The sequence below is a fragment of the Phaenicophaeus curvirostris genome, chromosome 14 (assembly GCF_032191515.1).
Source record: "Phaenicophaeus curvirostris isolate KB17595 chromosome 14, BPBGC_Pcur_1.0, whole genome shotgun sequence".
In the NCBI taxonomy this organism is placed as follows: Eukaryota; Metazoa; Chordata; class Aves; order Cuculiformes; family Cuculidae; genus Phaenicophaeus; species Phaenicophaeus curvirostris.
This window is the reverse complement of record NC_091405.1, coordinates 7,369,063-7,388,780: the sequence shown is the minus strand read 5'-3', so window position 1 is coordinate 7,388,780 and position 19,718 is coordinate 7,369,063. Positions and strand designations below refer to the sequence as shown.

Here is a 19,718-nt window from a genome sequence, read left to right as displayed (position 1 = left end):
GGTATTTTCCTACCTGAATGTTTCTATGATTCTGTGACACGCTTCCAAACGCCAGGTTCAGGAAGAGGCTTCACATGCGTTGGCCAAAATTCATCAGCCAAGTGATGGGGTTTGTTTGGGAGTGTTTTGCTTGTAAGCATAATATACTGGTACTTACCATTTTCTGGGGCTGAAACTTTGCAACCTCAGCACCTGAACGCCAGGTGGGATTTAGCTTAACTTACACAGGAACTACGTCAGTGGAAACCCTCCTCCTAAGCTCCGAGGTGCCGGATCCGTCCTGGTGCCAGCGTGCTGTCTGCAGTGGAGTTTGCTCTCCCGGTTGTGGCTGAGTATTTAAAGACAAGGTGTGTAGGGTTGAAACCATGTGCATGGACAGCACAACCATACAGGGTGTCCCTGGGATCATGGGCTTGGCTGCCAGGGTCGCATGGGAGCATTTCAAAGAGCAGTCATTTGTCAGGCAGAAAATAGTAATTGATGAAAAGCTAAACTTACTGGGGAAAAATCACAGCGAGTGCATTGTGGGAGCAGTTCAGGAAGAGGTTTTGAAATTGCCAAAATATTTTTATAAAGTGAAAAGTCCGAGTCTTCCAAATAAAGAGACCCTTTCATGTGAAACCAAGGCTTGTTTTATTTTTACACGATACAATGTGGAAATGGCAAAGGAAATGTTTCTTTTTCTGAGTTTCTCAGGATTTGCCTTTCCCTTTCAACTAAAAGAAATGTTCGTGAAATATAAAATGTTTCCAGGGATGGGAACACCTCTGGTATTTGCTTATCAAATCAAATTTTGCCCAAAGATAAGACCCTAATAGTAACAATACCTATTGCAGCTGGGCCTTGTCTGCACCTTTGTAGGTTTAATCAAATATTTGCAAACAGAAGAAAGATCCTGTTATCCCATATTAGCAGCGGATACCATTGGGACTACCCCTACCTGAAGCTGATGTGGCTTGGACGCGAATTCTCAGGGGAGAACTCTTGCAGCTAATGCTGCCCATCATGTGGGATAACAAATTCAGGAGGATACCAGGCTGAAGACCTTTCCCAAATGAAATAGATGTGACAGGCCATGAATAAGTGATGTGCTTCGAATTACTCCTTCTGCTCTGCGTGTGGCACAGCGAGCAGTCAGAGACCTCCTCGGCCAGAGGTTCCTGTCTCCCGGCACTGTTCTGCAATTTAGATTAAATAATAAACCGTCCACGGGCCAGAGTGGTGGTGCCATGGGTGGGTTGGCAGGCCTGATATCTCAGCCTGTCTGCCTTCCTGCTGCCCCCACTGCCATCCAGGAGCTGATTGGGCTGTGGGGTGAATACAGGCAGCAGGGTGAATACAGGCAGTGAGGTGAATACAGGCAGTGGGGTGAATACAGGCAGCGGGGTGAATACAGGCAGCAGGGTGAATACAGGCAGTGCGCTTGCCTGCCTGCACCAAGCCCAACCACCGATTCATCTATTGAATGCAAAAGGGCAGGATGGCTCATTTCTGCCTAATAACACACCCACGTCTCTGGCTTTCCTGTCCCCCTCTTCTACTGTGTGCTAGCAGTGCCATCGAGTCAGGAATCAGGCTGGATTTCTGATGCCTCCTGTGTAATCTTATTTATTTATGGTTCTTGAAGAAGCTGCGTTTTAGTAGTATTGTTATTCTGAAGCAGACTTGGAGCTGCCCTGCCAACAGTGTCACCACGGGTCCCCATCCCGGGTGGGTACCGCAGGCTGGGACTGGAGCATCATCAGGCGATGTGCAGGGGGCAGGGCAATCAGCTTTAAAAATTTTTTTGAGTCAACACTCCTGATGAATATTTCAGATGCAAAGCAATAGCATGCATTAATTATTGCAAAGAGATGTCTTTAGGAGAAAATGATTTTGAAATTCAGTTTAATTTCATTGTAATGCGCTGCAAACAGGAAGGGAGTATGTGTGTTTAATTGGCTCTCGGGGGTAAGGCCGGGAAGATGGCATGCCTTTGTCACAGGCCATTAGTGATACAGACTGCATAATGAGAGAGTACAATCAGCTCACAGCTGCCGGCTCCTACGGGGAGAGAATGATATTAAATAGAAATCAGTATAAATTAAACTTAACCCTTTCACTAGCTGAACAAAGCTCAGAGCTGGAAATAAGGGGGGGGGGGGCGGGAGTGGAAATGGGCATGGGGGAGTCAGGCTGGGTTGGGGGTGCCTGGCTGACTCCTTCAAAATGGCCAACCCCAAGCCAGGTTCCCTCCCTGACGTCCCCACAGCTGCCTGGGGAGGACAGCAGGCTTTTAGCTCTCCTCCTGGTCCCTCACTCTCGGCCTTTCTTTCCTTTCATTCCTCTCCTGGCTGCTTGCTCCATCACTTGCGGATGTCAGGTCGATGGGGCTTTTTTTCTCCCTTGCCATGAGCAAGTCTAGTCACCCCTTGCTCACCGTGCCTGTCCCCACCACAGTGACAGCCTTTGGAGATCACTAGGAGATGGCAAATGTCCCCGTGGTAATAAAAAACCACTTTGAGGAACGGAGGTCCCATCATAGCAACTGGGATCTGGAGGGTGAATTACCCCCATTAAGCAGCAATGGGTAACTTTGAAGTGAAGACCGTGGTTGCAGAATCTAAAAGAGGCAAAGCCTGCCCGCTTCCAGGCTGTCGTCTGCAGTATTTGCCGTTTGCGGGTCGTATCGGTCAGTGTTTTAAAGCTGAAGCTGCATGTGTGCACATGGTGCTCCCAAAACCGAGGTAATGGTATTTCTAACTCCGTGCTAGTTTTCCACTCGCTGCTGGAACCTCATGTGAGTCCCCACCAAGTGACCTATGGGTCATCTGAAGCGGATGGCAGGGTGGTTGCCAGTGGTGGTGTCCCTCCCACCTCCCAAGGACACGGACTGAGCACTCAGCCGCAGCAGGGGTGAGGTTTAGAAAGGGGAGACTTGGAGATGGTGTGGGTAACTCCTCAGCTGTCATTGTTAATGGCAATCCAAAAAAACATCGAGTCAGCAAATGAAGAATAACTACTGCAAGGGGAACCTGGCATATTGCTTGTACCACACCTTATGAGGAGTCTGTCCCTGGAAGGACACTGCTCTGCAGTGGCACCTCATAGAGATGGGGCATGTGGAAGGGGTGTCCTGCAGGTGACACTCGCTCTACTGTTAAACATGGTTTAGTATTTGATAGGAATGGTTGGACTCGATGATCCAGTGGGTCTTTTCCAACCTGGTGATTCTATGATTCTAAACAGAAGGTGATGTGATGTCTCCAGATGCCCGTGCATTGCTGCTGTCTCACGAGGTGGAATGTCCTACTGGCTTTGCTAAGTATCATCACTCTGGGGCTCTCACTGGGTGTCCAACCTCAGAGTTTACACACACAAAGCCGAGAGTCACTAGAACTCATTCCCTCCTTTGGTTTTGTGATTGGAGTTAACTTGGGTCTGCTGCATGGGGTTTGCCTGGTCTGAGCACCAGTTCCCTGCCTCCAGGGTGAGGGCCGATGCTCACACCTTGCAAGACAGCCTGCCAAAGCGTCCATCAGAACTTTCCTTGCCTGCTTCCCACAATGCAAGGCTGACAAAGAATCTTGAATTTTTAAGTCTTTTCTGGTTGAGAGTCATTTATGTCCCCAGAACTTTCCTCAGGCCAGTTCTCTGTTTGTGGTTGCTCTTGCTGTTTATTGAGTTACTGAGGGGGGAGTTCAGAAAGTATAGGAACCAAAAAAAGAGTCAGTGCTTAATGGCAGCAATCGTTTTCCTTTCTGATTGACAGTTCCTGTATTAAAATCCCCTTTTCTCCCCTTTTCTCTCCATGTGCCCTGGTGGCCAAGAAGGCCAATGGCATCTTGGCTTGGATCAGAAAGGGCATGGCCAGCAGGTCCAGGGAGGTTCTTCTCCCTCTGGACTCGGCACTGGTGAGACCGCTCCTTGAATCCTGTGTTCAGTTCTGGGCCCCTCACCACAAGAAGGATGTTGAGGCTCTGGAGTGAGTCCAGAGAAGAGCAACAAAGCTGGTGAGGGGGCTGGAGAACAGGCCTTATGAGGAATGGCTGAGAGAGCTGGGGGTGTTTAGGCTGGAGAAGAGGAGGCTGAGGGGAGACCTCATTGCTCTCTCCAACTACCTGAAAGGAGGTTGTGGAGAGGAGGGAGCTGGGCTCTTCTCCCAAGTGACAGGGGACAGAATGAGAGGGAATGGCCTCAAGCTCCGCCAGTGGAGGTTCAGGCTGGACATTAGGAAAAAATTTTTCACGGAAACGGTCATTGGGCACTGGAACAGCTGCCCAGGGAGGTGGTTGATTCACCTTCCCTGGGGGTGTTTAAGGGATGGGTGGATGAGGTGCTGAGGGACATGGTTTAGTAATTGATAGGAATGGTTGGACTTGATGATCCTATGCGTCTTTTCCAACCTGGTTATTCTAGGATTTTATGATTCTATGAAATTGTCTTCCCTAAGAAAACAGCCTCATGTTGAGCATTGGGGATTGTCATTCTCTCAGGAGACAAAAAGTAATGATGTGGCCTGTGGTCCCCAGCCCTCTCTCCACAGCATGCTCCCTGCTCGGTTTCTTTGGGCAGACCAGGCATTTAGTGCAACAACTGCAAACTTGTGTTTCCTTCCCCAGAATGAGCAGCAAACCCTGTGTGCTACACAGGAAGCCTCTGCAAGTGTGCCTGTTTTGTGCCTCCACTTAGAGGGGGAATGAGTATATGTGTGTGTTCTGGGGAAAAAAAGGCAGACAAAAAGGCATGATGCTGCAGTGACTTTTTGATGAATTCAAGATCATGGCTCTTTTGAGAATCATCTGAACTTGTGGTGTTGCGTAGGTGATTTACTCTTGCTTCTGTCCTCTTTTTTTTCCTTCCTATATGCACCGTTGTCTGCCTATCTCTCTGTCTCTCTCATTTCCATCTGGGCGAATTCGATTATTTTTATTGTATTAACGCTGTTGACAGAGCTGCTTAGATCAAAGTGCCCTCCAGCCATTTCCAGGGAAACTGCTGGATATCCACCTGCTGTCGTACAGCCAAGCAGCACCGAGCCCTCGGAGACCAAGGCAAACCCAAAGGAAAAATGCCTACGGCCGTCTCTCTCCTGTCACTGCAGTATCTTCCCAGCTGTCCTGTGCCCTGTGAGGTGAGGGGCAATCTCCAAGCACACTCACATGCTGCTGTGGAGGAAGGCTGGAAGAAAAAAATAAGGAAGGAAGACATTTTTTATGATGAAGGTGGGAGACATTGTTTAGAGAGGTGGTGGATGCCCCATCCCTGGAAACATTCAGGGTCAGGTTGGATGGGGCTCTGAGCAGCCTGGTGGAGTTGAAGATGTCCCTGCTAATTGCAGGGGATTACACCAGCTGACCTTAAAGGTCATTTCCAACCCAAACCATTCTATGATTCTATGAGCAATCACTGAGCAAAGCCCAGGAGCCGCAGGAAAGCAGCAGACAAACACCAGCTTCTCTGGTCATCCCATTCCCTGATCTTTATTCATCTGTCCCAGCCTTGCGATGCTTGTGTCACTCAGGCTCTGGCACTGTCAGATTGTGTTATCTCTGCCCAGGAGGCAGCAAGCAGCTTTGGAGGCGTGAGGAAGGGGACAGAGAGTTTGGGAACGTGATGGAGTTGCAGAGCGCAGTGCTGCCCATTTTCCCTGTGGTTTTCAGCCCACACAGGACTGGGCAGGGTGCTTTCTCCAGAGGATTCTGGCAATACAGTTGTGTGCACAGGGGGAGCGAGACAATCAGAAAGCAGACTTCTCCCTGAGGGAAGGCCAGCTTCCATTCACATTTGCCCATACATCCAGAAAATTAGAATCTGGTGTATTCAGGGAGATTTATTTTCAATTACAGGTTAAGGCTGAGACATGAAATAGCACCAGGTTTGAAAGTAGTGCATAAATCCTGCAACAAATCCATGTATCTCAGCTCCATATAATAAGATTTTATTGATTGCTATATTGTATCTGTCAGAATAAAACTCTCTTAATGCATGCATCAGGATGGGGAAGATAGAAAGCTTGTTGGTAGTAGAATCTGATTCAAGAATCAATGCACTTTGATTAATATGTCGTTAAGAAAGTAAGAGTTATTTAACTTGTTTGATGCACATTTCAGAATGATGACTCATATCTTTTTAAGTTTCTTTCCTTAAGCTACATTTTAAAAACAACCTTGTAGGTGTTTTTCACTTTGCTAAGTCCTGGTTTATCACTGAGTGTTTGCTGGATCCTTTTATGCAAGTCACAACCCCCCAGACTCCCATTAATAATAATGCCTGTGGCCCAAAAGACTTCCCATGCGCCATCGTTGAAAGCTTTAGAAGGGAAATGAGGTGGACCTGCTATCTCTTTATTTCTTCTGGTTATTCCGCAGTCAAAGAGGGAGCTCCGGGGGGGAAAAAAATGAAAAAGTTGTTAATCTGAAATAAGACATCATTGGGAAAATGAGACGCACCCATCAGTTCTGGCAGCCTTTCAGATGCTGCCAAGCTTGGGCAGTCAGCAGCATGCTGTGCGTCTGTCTGTGCTTGCTGAACGTGCCGTTGTCTCAGCTCAGGCCTTTGCACTGTCATCTACAAACTCGGGCACCAAGGACAAGTCTTGGCTTAGCTGGGAGCATCCTGTTCAGCCCTGCAGTTCTGAGGCTGCTCCAGAAATAGGACTCACTCCTGCTGCAGCTGTGAATCCCCAGTCAAGGGAAGAAGCCCTGTGATTCTTCCAGATTGTTTTCAGGGACCTCCTGGTGTCCGTCTGTCGTGTTCACACTGGGCTCTCCAGTCCATAGCTGCGTAGCTCTGCTGGTACCAGCTGTAGATCCTTGCTCTTTGGAGATGTTCACACCACCACTTCTAATTGAAAAGGCAAAGCTGCCTGCAATTTTCCAGCCCAGAGAAATCTGGTGTTTGTAGGAAAAGCCTTGAGCAGGTCATCCTTGGCCAGACACAACCCATTGCTCCTCGCAGGCTGGTCTCCAAGGAGAAGGGGCGGGAGAAGCAGTGAATGGTGCACACCCCATCACTCTGGCATAGGCTTTTTCCCTGTCACTTGCCTGTCCCCAGAGACAAGCAGGTGTTTCCCTGCCAAGGGAATTGCTTACATTCATGGGCATAGCACTGACACCTGAAACAGAAGATAGTTTAGCCTGATCGAGGCAGGTTATAAATAGAAGTGCATCTAATTAGCATCCCAATCTGCAGGTTTTCTGTTTGTTTTGCGGTGTCTTTCCCAGTCATAAATCCAGTTAATGCAAATTCTGTTTTTAAAGAAACAATTCCTTAATTATAATGTGTTGCAGATGATGTGACTTACTGGTTCGGTAAGCCCACCGGAGGAAGCATCGGCTCCTTCCAAGGCTGGGCTGAAGGAGCTTCTTTTTGAGTCTGTCATAGCTTAAGCTTATGAAGCGGGCAGGATGGCAGCGAGTATTGTGCAAGGCTCCGTCTCCACTTGCCAGGTACGTGATCAAGTGTTAGAGCTGAAAGGCAATGGGAGTGAGAAGCAGGGAGGAGATAAGCTCACCTGCCTCATTGATGGCTGATAACTTGGACCCACATTCCCACAAAGGACACCCCAAAAATGATGAGTGTACCCCAAACAGAGCTCCACATGCTGCTTTAGGAAGGAGATCCCACTGGATCTTCATGGGATGGGAACAGAGGCTGCACGCACTGGCCGGGCAGCCTCTCTGGTGAAGCTAGACCAGGAGTCTGCTGGACTCACATTTCCATTTCCCTTATTTAAAATGTGTTTGTAGAAATAATAACATAAAGACAGCATAGTGTCTGTATCAGCCACATGTAAAGATTCCTTTACAGTCTCAAATATTCCTCTCTCTCATGCACACACTCACAGTTCTGACTCTGCAGAAAGAGAATTCACTTTTTCTGCTTCCTGCCTCAGTGTTTATTCTTTCTCCCTGGGGAGACAACATTGCCAGGTTTGCCTGATGGCTGGAAGTCTTAGGGTCGTCAGGACACAGTGAAATGAAGCCCTTGGGTTTCCTTGACTGCTTGTGAGACTGATGTTTTCAGCAATTCAGAGAGTGACTTGGGATTTTTGTAGCTGTAAATGAGAGCAGCTTTTGGCACAGAATGTGTTTACTCTCTACAAAGCTCTGCGCTTGTTGTATCAAACATCTTGGATGCCAACCCTTTCCTTGTTTGAGAACCTCTGCTACATGGAGTCCAATTTTCAGAGGCATGGAGCAATTGCACCCCAGCTGAGAGTCAATGGGAACAGCAGGCACCCGCATCTCCAAAAGCCAGGCTGTTCCCTCTCTGTCACTATTTGCTTTTACCTTTCAAGCTGTGCTACAGCAGCACTGCTTTTGCATCCTGAACAGAGAGGGGCTTGTTCAGGCTCTGATGGCCAGCAGTGACTCTTCCCTTCTCATCCCAGGGATTGATGTAAGGAGTCCCACCCGCAGCTCCAGCTGGGTTATGTTGTAGAGATGTCAAGCTGAGTTCTGCAAGCCTGTCAGAAGATCTAGCAGGAGAATTGCAAGCTGGCAAGTGGGTTAAGATGGGAAGAGCAGGATTAAGCGCAGGATGTGGTAAAGAAATGGGCTGAACAATCGTCTTTCTCATGGTACTTGGCAGAGCGTGTCAGATCATTGGCAAGGTTTTCTTTCAAGTGGCTACTTACTGCTATATAAATAGTCTCCTCCAGTGCAAAATTAAAAACCCCACAGGGAAAGGTCAGTATCAAATCAGCTGAGTGAGATCCCTGAGCAGTTATGCAGGGGACAGGACCGTGGCCCCGTTGCAGGCACTGTCAAAGCTCGTGTTGTTTTGAGTACGGCTGGAATGGGGCTGCAGGGATTTTCATTGATCCGTGCTTATGGTTCAGTCACTACAAAGACTACTGTTTGTTGTGTCTTTACTGCCACTGATTACCCCGTGACCATGGGCCTTTGAAAAGCCTCTTCAGAATGAAGGATAAACGCTGCAGAGAGTTGTCTACAGCGGTGACTGAAGGGGTGGATTTACTGTACTCTGGCAGCATCAGGGTAGGGAAAAGTAGTGATGAAGACTGAATGTTGAAGTGATCATCCCAAATCCAAACAGCATTCAGCTTTGCAGATGCCAGACTGGCAGCTTCCTGCTCCAAACAACAGTTGTGATCTCTGTACAGACTTGTTTGTGCTTTGCTCTTCAGTTCCTTGCCAAGCTAAGCCTGCTGCTGCCTGGCCTCCTCCTATCCAAACTACCATGCTCAGCTCTTGGGATGCAGGTTTCGCTCTGGCAATGATCTGGCAGGAGTTAAATCTGCTAGACTGCTCACTCAGAGCTTTTCTAGGAGCTTCAACCTTGTAGAGGCTGGGGGAAGACAAGGCAGAGAGCTGGAGCTGCCCAGCGGAGATGCTCAAGCAGTTGTGCTGCAGGTTTTGCCTTTGATGGTCCCGTGAGTCCGTTTCTCAGCTGCTACACATGCTTGTTGTGTCCTGGTGAAAGTGGGGGATCAGATTGAACAACCATGATCCAAGACCAAGCGCCGTTAAGTGGTGAGGTTTCATTGAGTATTTGTAGGTTGGGCTGGTAGCAGTGCTTGAAGAAGAGCTGTGTGGCTCTGGCTTTGAGAGGCTCTGGCACGCACCCCATGTGCTGGGACAGCCAGCAGTCGAGGATGCGATCGCTCCAGGCTCTTTATTTTCAACAAGAGTCATCCCTCTGGGTCTTGCTCAAGACAATTGAGAACATATTTACTTATGACTAATGGTATTATGCTCTAAGCAAAAGTATAGGCTTCTCTATATTTAAGCAAACAATTTAAAGCAGATATCTTTCCTCATATCCACTACTGTCTGTCTTAGTCAACAGCCTCCTATCGTTATCTCTGCATTATTTAATAAATTGTCTCACCAGAGATGGGGACAGGTCGCTGTGTGGAAAAGAAGAGGTAATGCTGTCTTTAGTTAAGGTGTCATTGATTCCTTAACTGTTCTGCAGAGGGCAGAAGCCAAAGCAGAGGGGTTTAGTCTCATGATTTTATTATTACAATTATTATTTTTAGCCGTGCACACATGGTTACCGTGCTCTTCAAAGTTTCACCAGCTGAGTGCAGCTGCGTTCAGCTGAGCTGCCACACCTTGGAGCATTTACTTATTTATTAGTCTTTGAGTTTTCTTTTTTATCTTGTTATCTGCAGGGACTTCTATAAATATTCAAATTCTAGTTTGGAAAAAAAAAAAAAGTTTTTCATTTTTACCTTCTCATTTTCTTTTCTGACTTGTCCTCTGGGCAAACCCATCTGTGGTGATTCTGGCTGTAAGCAGCGGGGAAGGCTCCTGCTGCCCAGCCTACTTGTGTCATATCAGACACCCATGAGTTCCTGCTAATGATGAGTGAACCTGCAAAGTCTTGGCTGCAGAAACGTTCAAAGGCTTGGCTGGTTTATCTGCCGTTTTCCATTAGAGGAGTGTGATGGCCTTGGAGCAGAGTGTGCAGCATCCCTGGGTGGAGGAGGCATCATCTGCTGTTTGTCCTGCAGCCCTGTGATGTGCTGAAGGGTTGGAGAGGCTCCTGGTCGTGCTGAGCTACATGTGCAGAACATCCCCAGAAATGAGGTGCAGCACCTCTGCCTGGGCAGGCAGGACCCGGGATGCTGCCAGGCTCTGCCGAGGTCTGAGTTTTCTGTTAATCCATTTGGTGTTGTCCTCTGTGGGCTGAAAGCTGGTGCCCAGGACTTTGTCTGCTGGCATATGTCGTATGTTCAATGCCAACCGAAGCCAGGGCTGGAGCAGGGACCATATGCAGCAGACTCTGAGGCCCTGGAACAATGGCATGGAGATAGGTCTTTGTATTTGCCAACCAAAACCTGCTGGACATTTGGGCATGCTGGGAAGACCATCTTGCAGGGAGTAGGAGAGGATTTGGGGTTTGGAGGGGATGTAGTAGGTGATGCTTTCCAAGCACCCCTTATGTGTCTGCAGATGAAGCTGAAGCTGCTAGCTCTGTTCATCTGTAGGTTTTAAGGAGCTGCCAGCACCATTGCCTTAAACCAGCCCTTCGCATTCACTTAGTATCCCTGGTGTCTGTGAAGGAACGTGAAATGGTGCCAAGGATGGGGGGAGCTTTGCAGCTGACAAAGAAGGAAGCCACCAGATGCATGTGTGTTCTGCACCCATCTCCTGCGCATCCCAATCAGCGTGGGCATGAGGACCAGGCATCAGAAATGCTCCTGCTGGGGTTCCTTCAGCCTTGACTTTGTGTGCAGAACCCAGGACTCCAATCTTTGGTACATGACCACCTCTCCTGTGGTTTCCTGTACTTTGTTCTCTTTGGAACATCAGTTCTTTAAAACAAGGATGACCAGAAAATGCACCCTTGGGGTGAATCCTGCATGAAAGCAAGGACAAAGTGATGTAACAGGTTAATCTGTGCCTGCCTAAATACTTACCCTCTCTCCTGTGCTTGGCAGAATACTCTCGTTGAGCAAGGTCCCCCAAGAGAAAAGTCCTCTTGGAAGCAGAGGCAGATGTGTGTGGTGGCTTGAGCAGTGGTGGGGTTGTAGAGCAGAGCATGTATAGGGAATTTGCACCAAACAGACTTCAAGATGGTGAAAGAAATACAATGTGCAAGCAAGCCATGAGGGCAGACCGGGGTACAGTCTGGGGGTCAGCAAGCATCATCCTGGCTTCTTGACCTGCTGCCTGAAAGCCTTTAAGAAATACGGCAATGAATGGAAGCGTCACTGATTTATCAGCCGAGATGGGGTGGCTGCACTCCTTGTCTGTCCAGCAGCAAGTCCCCAACTCCCCCTGTCCCCAGCTGGATGCAGGGGTTGGGGAGGGCATGGCTCAGGATTATTGGGTTGAAATCAGACTTGTCTTATCTGTAGCTTTTCCCTCCCAGGTACCCGGAGATGCTTCCAGCATTCCCTGCATCACTTCATCTCCTGCTCCACCGGTGCAGCCACACAGTGTGGGGAGGAGCGCCTTATTAGCACAGCTCTTTGTGAGATGCCCTTGAGTGATTTTTTTTGCAGGTGTAAATGCCAGGGGAGGCTGTACCAGTGCTTCACGTTCTTTCATCTCGGCAGGGTTTTGCCCTTTCTCCCAGCGTGGCTCTGACAGCAGGCTCAGCGCTGCTGCCTGTGGAATACAAACAAACTTCCCCGTGCAGAGCATGACAGGAATTCATTCCAGGCTGGGGCTGGTTTTACTGCTTTTCTTTTTATCTTGTGGTGGATGTTCCAGGGGTCTCTGGAGAAGTTTTGGGAGTGGGAAAGCTGTTGCTTGACCCGCTCTCTCCTGGGGACAGGCAGCACCACAGCAGACCCGGCAGCTCTCACAGATGGGGAGGGCTGCAAAGCAGCTTGGTGCTGTGATGCAATTCCCATGCCCTGACTGAGTCAGGGGAGAGGAACCGACACACTGAGATGTCTGCATCCCTCTGTCTCTTACTACCAGCCATTAGGGCAGTTGGGGGGTCTGTTCCCTGCTTGCTGAGCACACAGTGCCTGCCATTAGTGCTAATGGGAGTTAGGCACGCGCACGGAGAGGCAAGGATGCCCCTGAGCTACAAATCTACTTGGCAATTTTATTATGTAAATAAATGGTGCTTGCACATACACCTGCTGCTGCTGCTGCTGCTGGTGATGTTCATGGCAAGATAAGTAAACAAACAGCGATTCCGTTCTAATAGATTTATTTCCTTTCTCGTGAGCCATTAAATTACCTCCAGATTTCATGCAGGTAAAAATCTGTAACGGCGTGAAATCTCGCTCTGCCTCAGTGGACAGCGGTCTGGAAAGCATGACAGCCACCTATTACTCTCAGATATTGTTTTAAGGGGAGGCATGGAAACAACCGGTATCATCCTTGTTAAATTGGTGTCTCTGGATGCCTGCACCTCCCTCCAGGGCTTCCACCACCGCCAGGCAGTTTGCAGTGACAGCAACAGCAAACCTCCCCTTGCTGGGCTGAGCCCAGTGGCTGCACAGCTCGCATCTGGAGAGCAAGTCCTCATCCAGACCCCTCAGGGCAGCTCCTCCATCTGACCAGAGGTTGGAGGGCTTTTCTCTTCCAGGGGGCTGAAACAGAGCTTTTTCTGGACCTTGAGGAGGCTGTGAGCTGGGATTTGCTAGGAAACCCATCGCTTCCCTGCAGAGCATCAGCACCAGGTCTCGCCAGGCTCTCTGACACCAGGCACTGGTTATTGTGACCTGCAAGGAGAGCAGCCGGCTCCTCTCCAAGCTGGCCTGCCTGTTTGCAACCACAGGACGTATCTCTGAGCTACAGCTGCTGAGCTCTTCTCCTCTCTTCCGCTCCCTGCCTCTGCTGAAGAGTTTTGGCAGGGAGACAGTAGCAGATACACAGGGCTGTGCTGGGTGTTGCTGGTGCCAGGCTAGCTGCTGGCTTGAGAAGTGCGGTACCACTGGCTCAGCTGGGCCAGGCTGGGTGGCTAGGAAGGGCTTTTGCACTGCACCCAGGCAGCACCTGAGCAAACAGGAGCCCTGGAAGTTGCTGGGGAAGGGGAGATGGTTTCCTCATGAATAATTGGTGCATTATTAATACGTGTATGTTTTTTAAAAGAAGTGTCAGATTCTCCTTCTCCCCCTCAGGAGCCTTTGATGCTTTATTAATGATACAGCAAACCCCTGGTACACCACAGTGGGAGCAGTGCCTTGGAGCAGCCCCATGCCTGGTGCAGAAACAGCCTATTTAGTCTCAGTCATTGTGTTTGGTGAGCCCAAGGGAGGCATTTTCATAGAATCATAGAATCACCAGGTTGGAAAAGACCCACCAGATCATTGAGTCCAACCATTCCTATCAAACACTAAACCATGTCCCTCAGCACCTCGTCCATCCATCCCTTAAACACCTCCAGGGAAGGTGACTCAACCACCTCCCTGGGCAGCTGTTCCAGTGCCCAATGACCCTTTCCATGAAAAAATTTTTCCTAATGTTCAGCCTAAATGTCCCCTGGCGGAGCTTGAGGCCATTCCCTCTCGTCCTGTCCCCTGTCACTTGGGAGAAGAGCCCAGCTCCCTCCTCTCCACAACCTCCTTTCAGGTAGTTGTAGAGAGCAATGAGGTCTCCCCTCAGCCTCCTCTTCTCCAGGCTAAACACCCCCAGCTCTCTCAGCTGTTCCTCATAAGGCCTGTTCTCCAGCCCCCTCACCAGCTTTGTTGCTCTTCTCTGGACTCGCTCCAGAGCCTCAACATCCTTCTTGTGGTGAGGGGCCCAGAACTGAACACAGGATTCGAGGAGCGGTCTCACCAGTGCCGAGTCCAGAGGGAGAATAACCTCCCTGGACCTGCTGGTCCCCTTGCAACTCAAAAGAGGATCCAAAAACCTGCAGAAAGTATGAGATCAGGGACTGGTTCTGATTAACTTCGATGCCAGGAGCCCAGGGTTTTCCAGCTGTGTTCCCCTGCTGAAGCGGTTGGGGGCACGAGGCAGCAGTGGATGAGCAGAGGAGGAATGGAACGAGCCTGAGCAAGAAACCTGGTTTCAGAGTAAGCGTGTCCTGAATTGCTGGGGTGGATGATGGGCGAGTGGGGACAGGTGATGAGCCCTGAGCAGCTTCAGCTTGCGACCTGTGTGAGCTGGGACACGCGCTGCCGCACAACCAGCGTCTGCAAAGGAGCCCAAATCCAGAATATCAGAGGTGCTAATTACGGTTAATTAGGTACAATTTGTGCAGGTAACCTCTCTTCTTAGCCAAGATGGCTGACTGCAGCGACAAACATTATTCATTTCCATGCAATAAATCAAGCTAAAGTTGCTTCTGTTATTTAGCCTATCATTTAGCATTTCATTAAATAGATATGTACACATACATCATCATTGCCGAGGCTGTGTCAATCCCCTTCAGGAGCAAGGCTGCCTCTAATCAATCCCAGCAGCGCAGCACACGGCGCAGAAGCTCCAGATTCACCATGTGCCAGGTTAGCATCTTGCTGAGCATCCATCAGGCATTGGTAACCCATCAACCAGTTGCACGGTCAATTTTCAACCAGAGGGTTACTAGCAGCAATGGTGCTGTTGCTCCTAAAGGGAGATGTGGCTTGCAGAGACAAGGTCTCTCTCAGATAGATAAGGTTGGATTCTTGAGCTGGGAGCTGATCTGCAGCTGTCTGTAAGGTCCCTGATGGAGGAAACATACTTTTGCTGGGCTGATGCTTGGCTTTTCATCAGCTCCAGCATGGAAAGAGCAGCAGCCAAAGGACTGAGAGTACCAAGCTTGGCTCAGAGCTGCTCTGCATCATCCTTGCTTCATCTTTTCACCTCTGATGGAGGGAAGAGAACAACACCTCGTGGGAGCATTGCTGGCAAGTGCCAAAGCAATAAGGATGCAAGGGTGAAGCAGGGGTGTCAGTGCCCCACACGACAGGACTCGGTGGAGGTTGAGGAGCAGTGTTGTGCTTGCTCTGTACACTGGGAAGGTCCCCTTTGTTTGCTGCTGGCCTCTGCTGAGCTGGAGAACGTGTTTGCTTTCGCAATAGGCAGAAGCAAAGGAGAAGGTGTGACATTAAAATGAGCCTCCAGCTACAAAGAGTAGCAAAATCCTGGCACTACACTAAGTATTTTTTGAGCACGTGTAGCTCTCATGGTACGGAGGAACCTGTGCACTAGCACAGAAGAGCAGCTACTGCTCTCGTGTAGCTGCAGCAGCACTGGGCTCTCCTTTCTGTGTTGATGAGCAGGGCAGAGGTGGGAGCGTTCTGCCAGGGCACTGCTGATCCATCCACGCGTTCCAGCCTGGAGAGGAGGTTCCCCTTCCTTGCACAGGATATCTGCTGTCCTGCACCCAGACCTGAACGCCTTGATGTTCAGCCTGGGCCCTGCTTTGCCACAGCATCTTCTTACCTCACACAATGTTCAAGGAAGGGCTCTGCCTCTTTCTTCTCCCGGGCTTTTTCGTTAGCTTGCACAGTCCAAGGGACTAAGGAGGGTGGGTCCGATTTGTTCATGTGGCACTGTGCGTTCAGTGCCCACCCTCTCTCAGTGTTCCATAAATAAATTTCCCTTGTCCATCCTAGCACACTGTATCAATCTTGTTTAATAGACTGGAAAGCTTATTGCGTGGCGGCAGGTCGCAAGGAGTGTCGAGGTGATGGATTGCGCCTTCCCAGAGTCGAGCGTCGTTGATGTATAATGAAATATTTATGATTTATTCCAGCTAATAAACTGGAGTGAAGTGTGTGATGTATGTGAGCAGATGGGGCATCTATTGATGCAGTTTTCATTGCGTGGGGGAAGGGAAGGGTTTATGTCCGTAACGGAGACCTATCACAGAGTCTCCCATCCTTCTGCCTATCTGTGTTACCTACAAAAAAAAAAAAATTGTCCATGGATTTAGGAGGCCAGTGAGACACTGAACTGCCCTGGAAAGAGCAGGGAGGCTTGATACCCATGAAAAGAGGTTCTCGTCCAAGTGAGGTGATGGGTCTGTGGAGCTTATTGCTGCACAAGGCTCCTAAAGCCAAAAGCTTGGTGCTCAGACTGGGAAGGAGCACTTCTGTCTGCGTGCAACAGCTCAGATGGACCCAGTCTGCAGGCAGGAACTTGATCCTGCCCAAGTTCTCTGGAAGAGCTGTGTCCAAAGGCAGGAGGACCTGTGGTCCCACAGCTGCCTCTGAGTGGGCAGAGTGATCATCACAAGCCTCAGCTGTGCATGTGGGTGAAACCTGGCGACTGAGAGGAGCTCCTGCAAAGCCCTGCTCAGGCAAAAGGGTTTTCAGCCCCCTGAGCTTCTCTCCAAACTAGTGTGAGTATCAGGATCAGGGCTCAGGCTTTTCACTGCTGGATGATGTTGCCTGGAAAATAAATCTTCATCTTAACCACCAATGTGTGTCTCTGCCAGAGTGAGCTCTGCTTCAGCCTGGGATGGACCAGGAGCATCAACAACTACTGTAGAGAAGTGGGAGACAGGTAAGAGTTAATCCCAGGGTAGAGCAGAGGTGGATGCACAACCTCCTGCCCACTTCACATCCTGCTGCTGTCCTGCCAGCTGTTCCCATCTCTGCCTGATTAGCCTCCGGATCAGTGTGCTTTGAGATCCTCAGCTGAAAGGCACCAGAGAAGGGCAAAGACTGATTATTCCAACTGCCTCCCTGCAAGCTTCCCCGGGCTCTGCCAGCTGGGAGCCTGTCGCTCCCTCTGACATGCTCACTGCTTGTTTGGGAAGAGCAGCAATTCTCCAGGTACAGGCAGTGTGGAGGAATGCAGGAGGCCTTGCTCCATCTCCTATCTCTGGAAATGAAGGATCACGGTTCCAGGACAGCAGCTGACAGCAGGGCATTCCTCCTGGAGTTTGGGAAAGAGAAGGCTTAAAGGCTCCCAAAAGAGCAGGTGGCAAGCCTGGCAGCAGCGGAGCAGCAGCAGGATGGCAGCAGGGCCAGGAGCTCGAGGCAGCCAGTGGCACAAAGCTGGGAGCAGCCGTGCTGGCAGGGCACGGGGAGCCTGGGATTTGGGTTGGGTGGGGAGCAGCATCCCGCTCCTCTCTCCCCCTGAGAGCCCGTCAGCAGTTGCCTGTTGTTGGGAACGGGTTGGTTTGCTGCTCAGTGCAGCTGGAGCAGCCAATGCTGATTTCTCACGGTGGTTATGGGGCTGATCCGCACTTTCTCAGGGTCTTTTGTGCACACCACATGGTCTGAGCGAGGTCTGCTGGCTGTCTCCTGTCATCCTGCCCGTCCCATGGGCACCGCTGGGGAACCATCCCCAGCTGAGCAGCCACCTGAGTCTCTTCTGTGTCTCTGGAGGTTAACGTCTCCTGGAAAAGCAGGCTTGGGAAGTTCCTGCTCTCCAGCCCAGCTCTCTGATGAGCACGTGGCCGAGGGCTCTGTATGAAGCAGTTGAAAGACAAGAATTAATTTGCAAAATGTGGAATGATTCATTAACAGCCAGAGATCTAATTAATAGTAGGGTTCAAACCCCATTCTGCTGCTGGCAGGGAAGACCCCACCGCTCCCCCCTGCGCTGCTCCGGCCCGGGTGACCCAGCCTGCCTTTCTGGGCTCCACACCACCACGTTTTTCTGCAGGCACTTCTGAAACCTGGAAAAGCCACTCCAGCAGCCAGGAAACTGTTAAATGTGCATCTCCAGCCTGCTGGGTCAGCAAGCACTTCCCACCAGGAGTAAATCACTTAGCTGGTACCGTGGGGTGGGTGAAGGCAGCATGTGAAGCCCGTCCTTGCCTGAGAGCACCATTTACCCGGGTGAGGGCTGTGCCCCATGCAGGGGGATGTTTCACAGCATCTGATCAAGACTTTGGAGCTCCCCATGAGACCATTAACTGCACCATGACAGAAGGGTAAAAATAATCCACTTTTTTTTCCTTAACAAAATAGATTATCTTTCACAGGCGTGGTTTGCTGTTTCTTGGCATTTTCTGCAGCGTGGCACTTGCTCTGCAGACCACCATGTAATTGTGGACAGGAGTGGCAGGGACATTCACAGACCCTTCTGCTGTGGGATGTGGTGCAGAGACAGTCGCGAGTGTCCCAGCTCTCCTGTACTTCAGGGGTCACATCCTCAAGCTGGGATGGATTTGAGAATACAGAAAGCAGGGCCAAGGGTTTCTTCTATGAAACCACAGCTGTGCATGATGCTTCTTCTAATGCCTCCTGTGTGCTTCCAGCAAAGTGTTCATACACTGCTTCTATCTTGCTTTGGAAGTGGCTCTGTGAAGGCTGGACCTGGCCTGAGCCTGGGCTGTCCTCGCCACGCTGCCAGTGCCTGAGCTGGGAAGGGCTGTGGTGCTCACTGTCCTCAGTGAGCAGGGATGGAATATTGGCAGTGGCTGTATCTGGCTCCTCTGAGGGTGAAGCTCCTGGGTGCCAGCCTCTCCTCAGCACCTGTTTGCAGGGCTGAGATCTTTGCTTAATGAAGCCCAGTAGTCCAGAGCCGTTATGAGGGCAACGTTATCCCTGGTCGTTATGTTTTTCCAGCAGATAGATCCTAAGGCGCTCCCAGCTCTGCATCTAAACTGGGCTGAAGTCGCCATTCCTTATGATTTACCTGCAAAAACTCATGGATGGGTGGATGAGATGCTGAGGGACATGTTTTAGTATTTGATAGGAATGGTTGGACTCGATGATCCGATGGGTTTTTTCCAACCTGGTGATTCTATGATTCTGTGATTTTTCCTGCACACTCGTGCTATCTCAGGGCTTCTCCAAGCTGCTCAGTGTTTCGTTTCTCCAGCCAAAGTCTTCTCTTGGTCAGTACGTGATTCAAATGTTTGCTCATGACACCTTTGATGTAGAAACATTGCTGTGTTTGCCAGGAACAAGCTGAGTTGTGGGTGAGGGTGTCGGCACAGGAATTCCAGGGCAAGTTTGCTCCCGTAGCTCTGCTCTTGAGAGCAAAGAGGCTCTTGTTGAGCACGTCCTGGGAAAGCGGCTCGGGCACGCTGTTAGTCACTGGGAGGTCTCTCTGCTCTGTGAAGGAGGTTACACAAACTAAAGACCGTAGTGGTGGAATCACAAGGGCCCTTTCATCTTTTCAAGAACTATTTTGCAACTTGAAGAACCTCATTGCAGAAACCTCTGAGGTTTGAGTTTGGAAATAGGGTCTCATTGCAGCGTGTGTGCTTTTAGAGTTTGTTTGGCCAGGGCGTGCGTCTACAGTCCAGCACCTGTTGCCAAGTAAGTGTCCACAGGCAACCCATTCTTCTAGATAGATCTTATCCAAACCCCTCATTTTTAAAACAAAGTTAGCTTCGTGCCAGCCTGTGGTCTCCATGGGCTGAGCTGGGGGTCAGCACAATGTGGTGTCTTCGAGCCTACAGGG

At 50.0% G+C, this 19,718-nt stretch overlaps 1 protein-coding gene across 5 annotated transcripts in view; it reads left to right on the top strand.

The window, feature by feature from the left end:
- The window catches only part of ACSF3 (acyl-CoA synthetase family member 3), a 67,872-nt gene that overhangs the window by 36,959 nt on the left and 11,195 nt on the right, over positions 1–19,718 (top strand). The gene's annotated exons all lie outside the window — the stretch shown is intronic.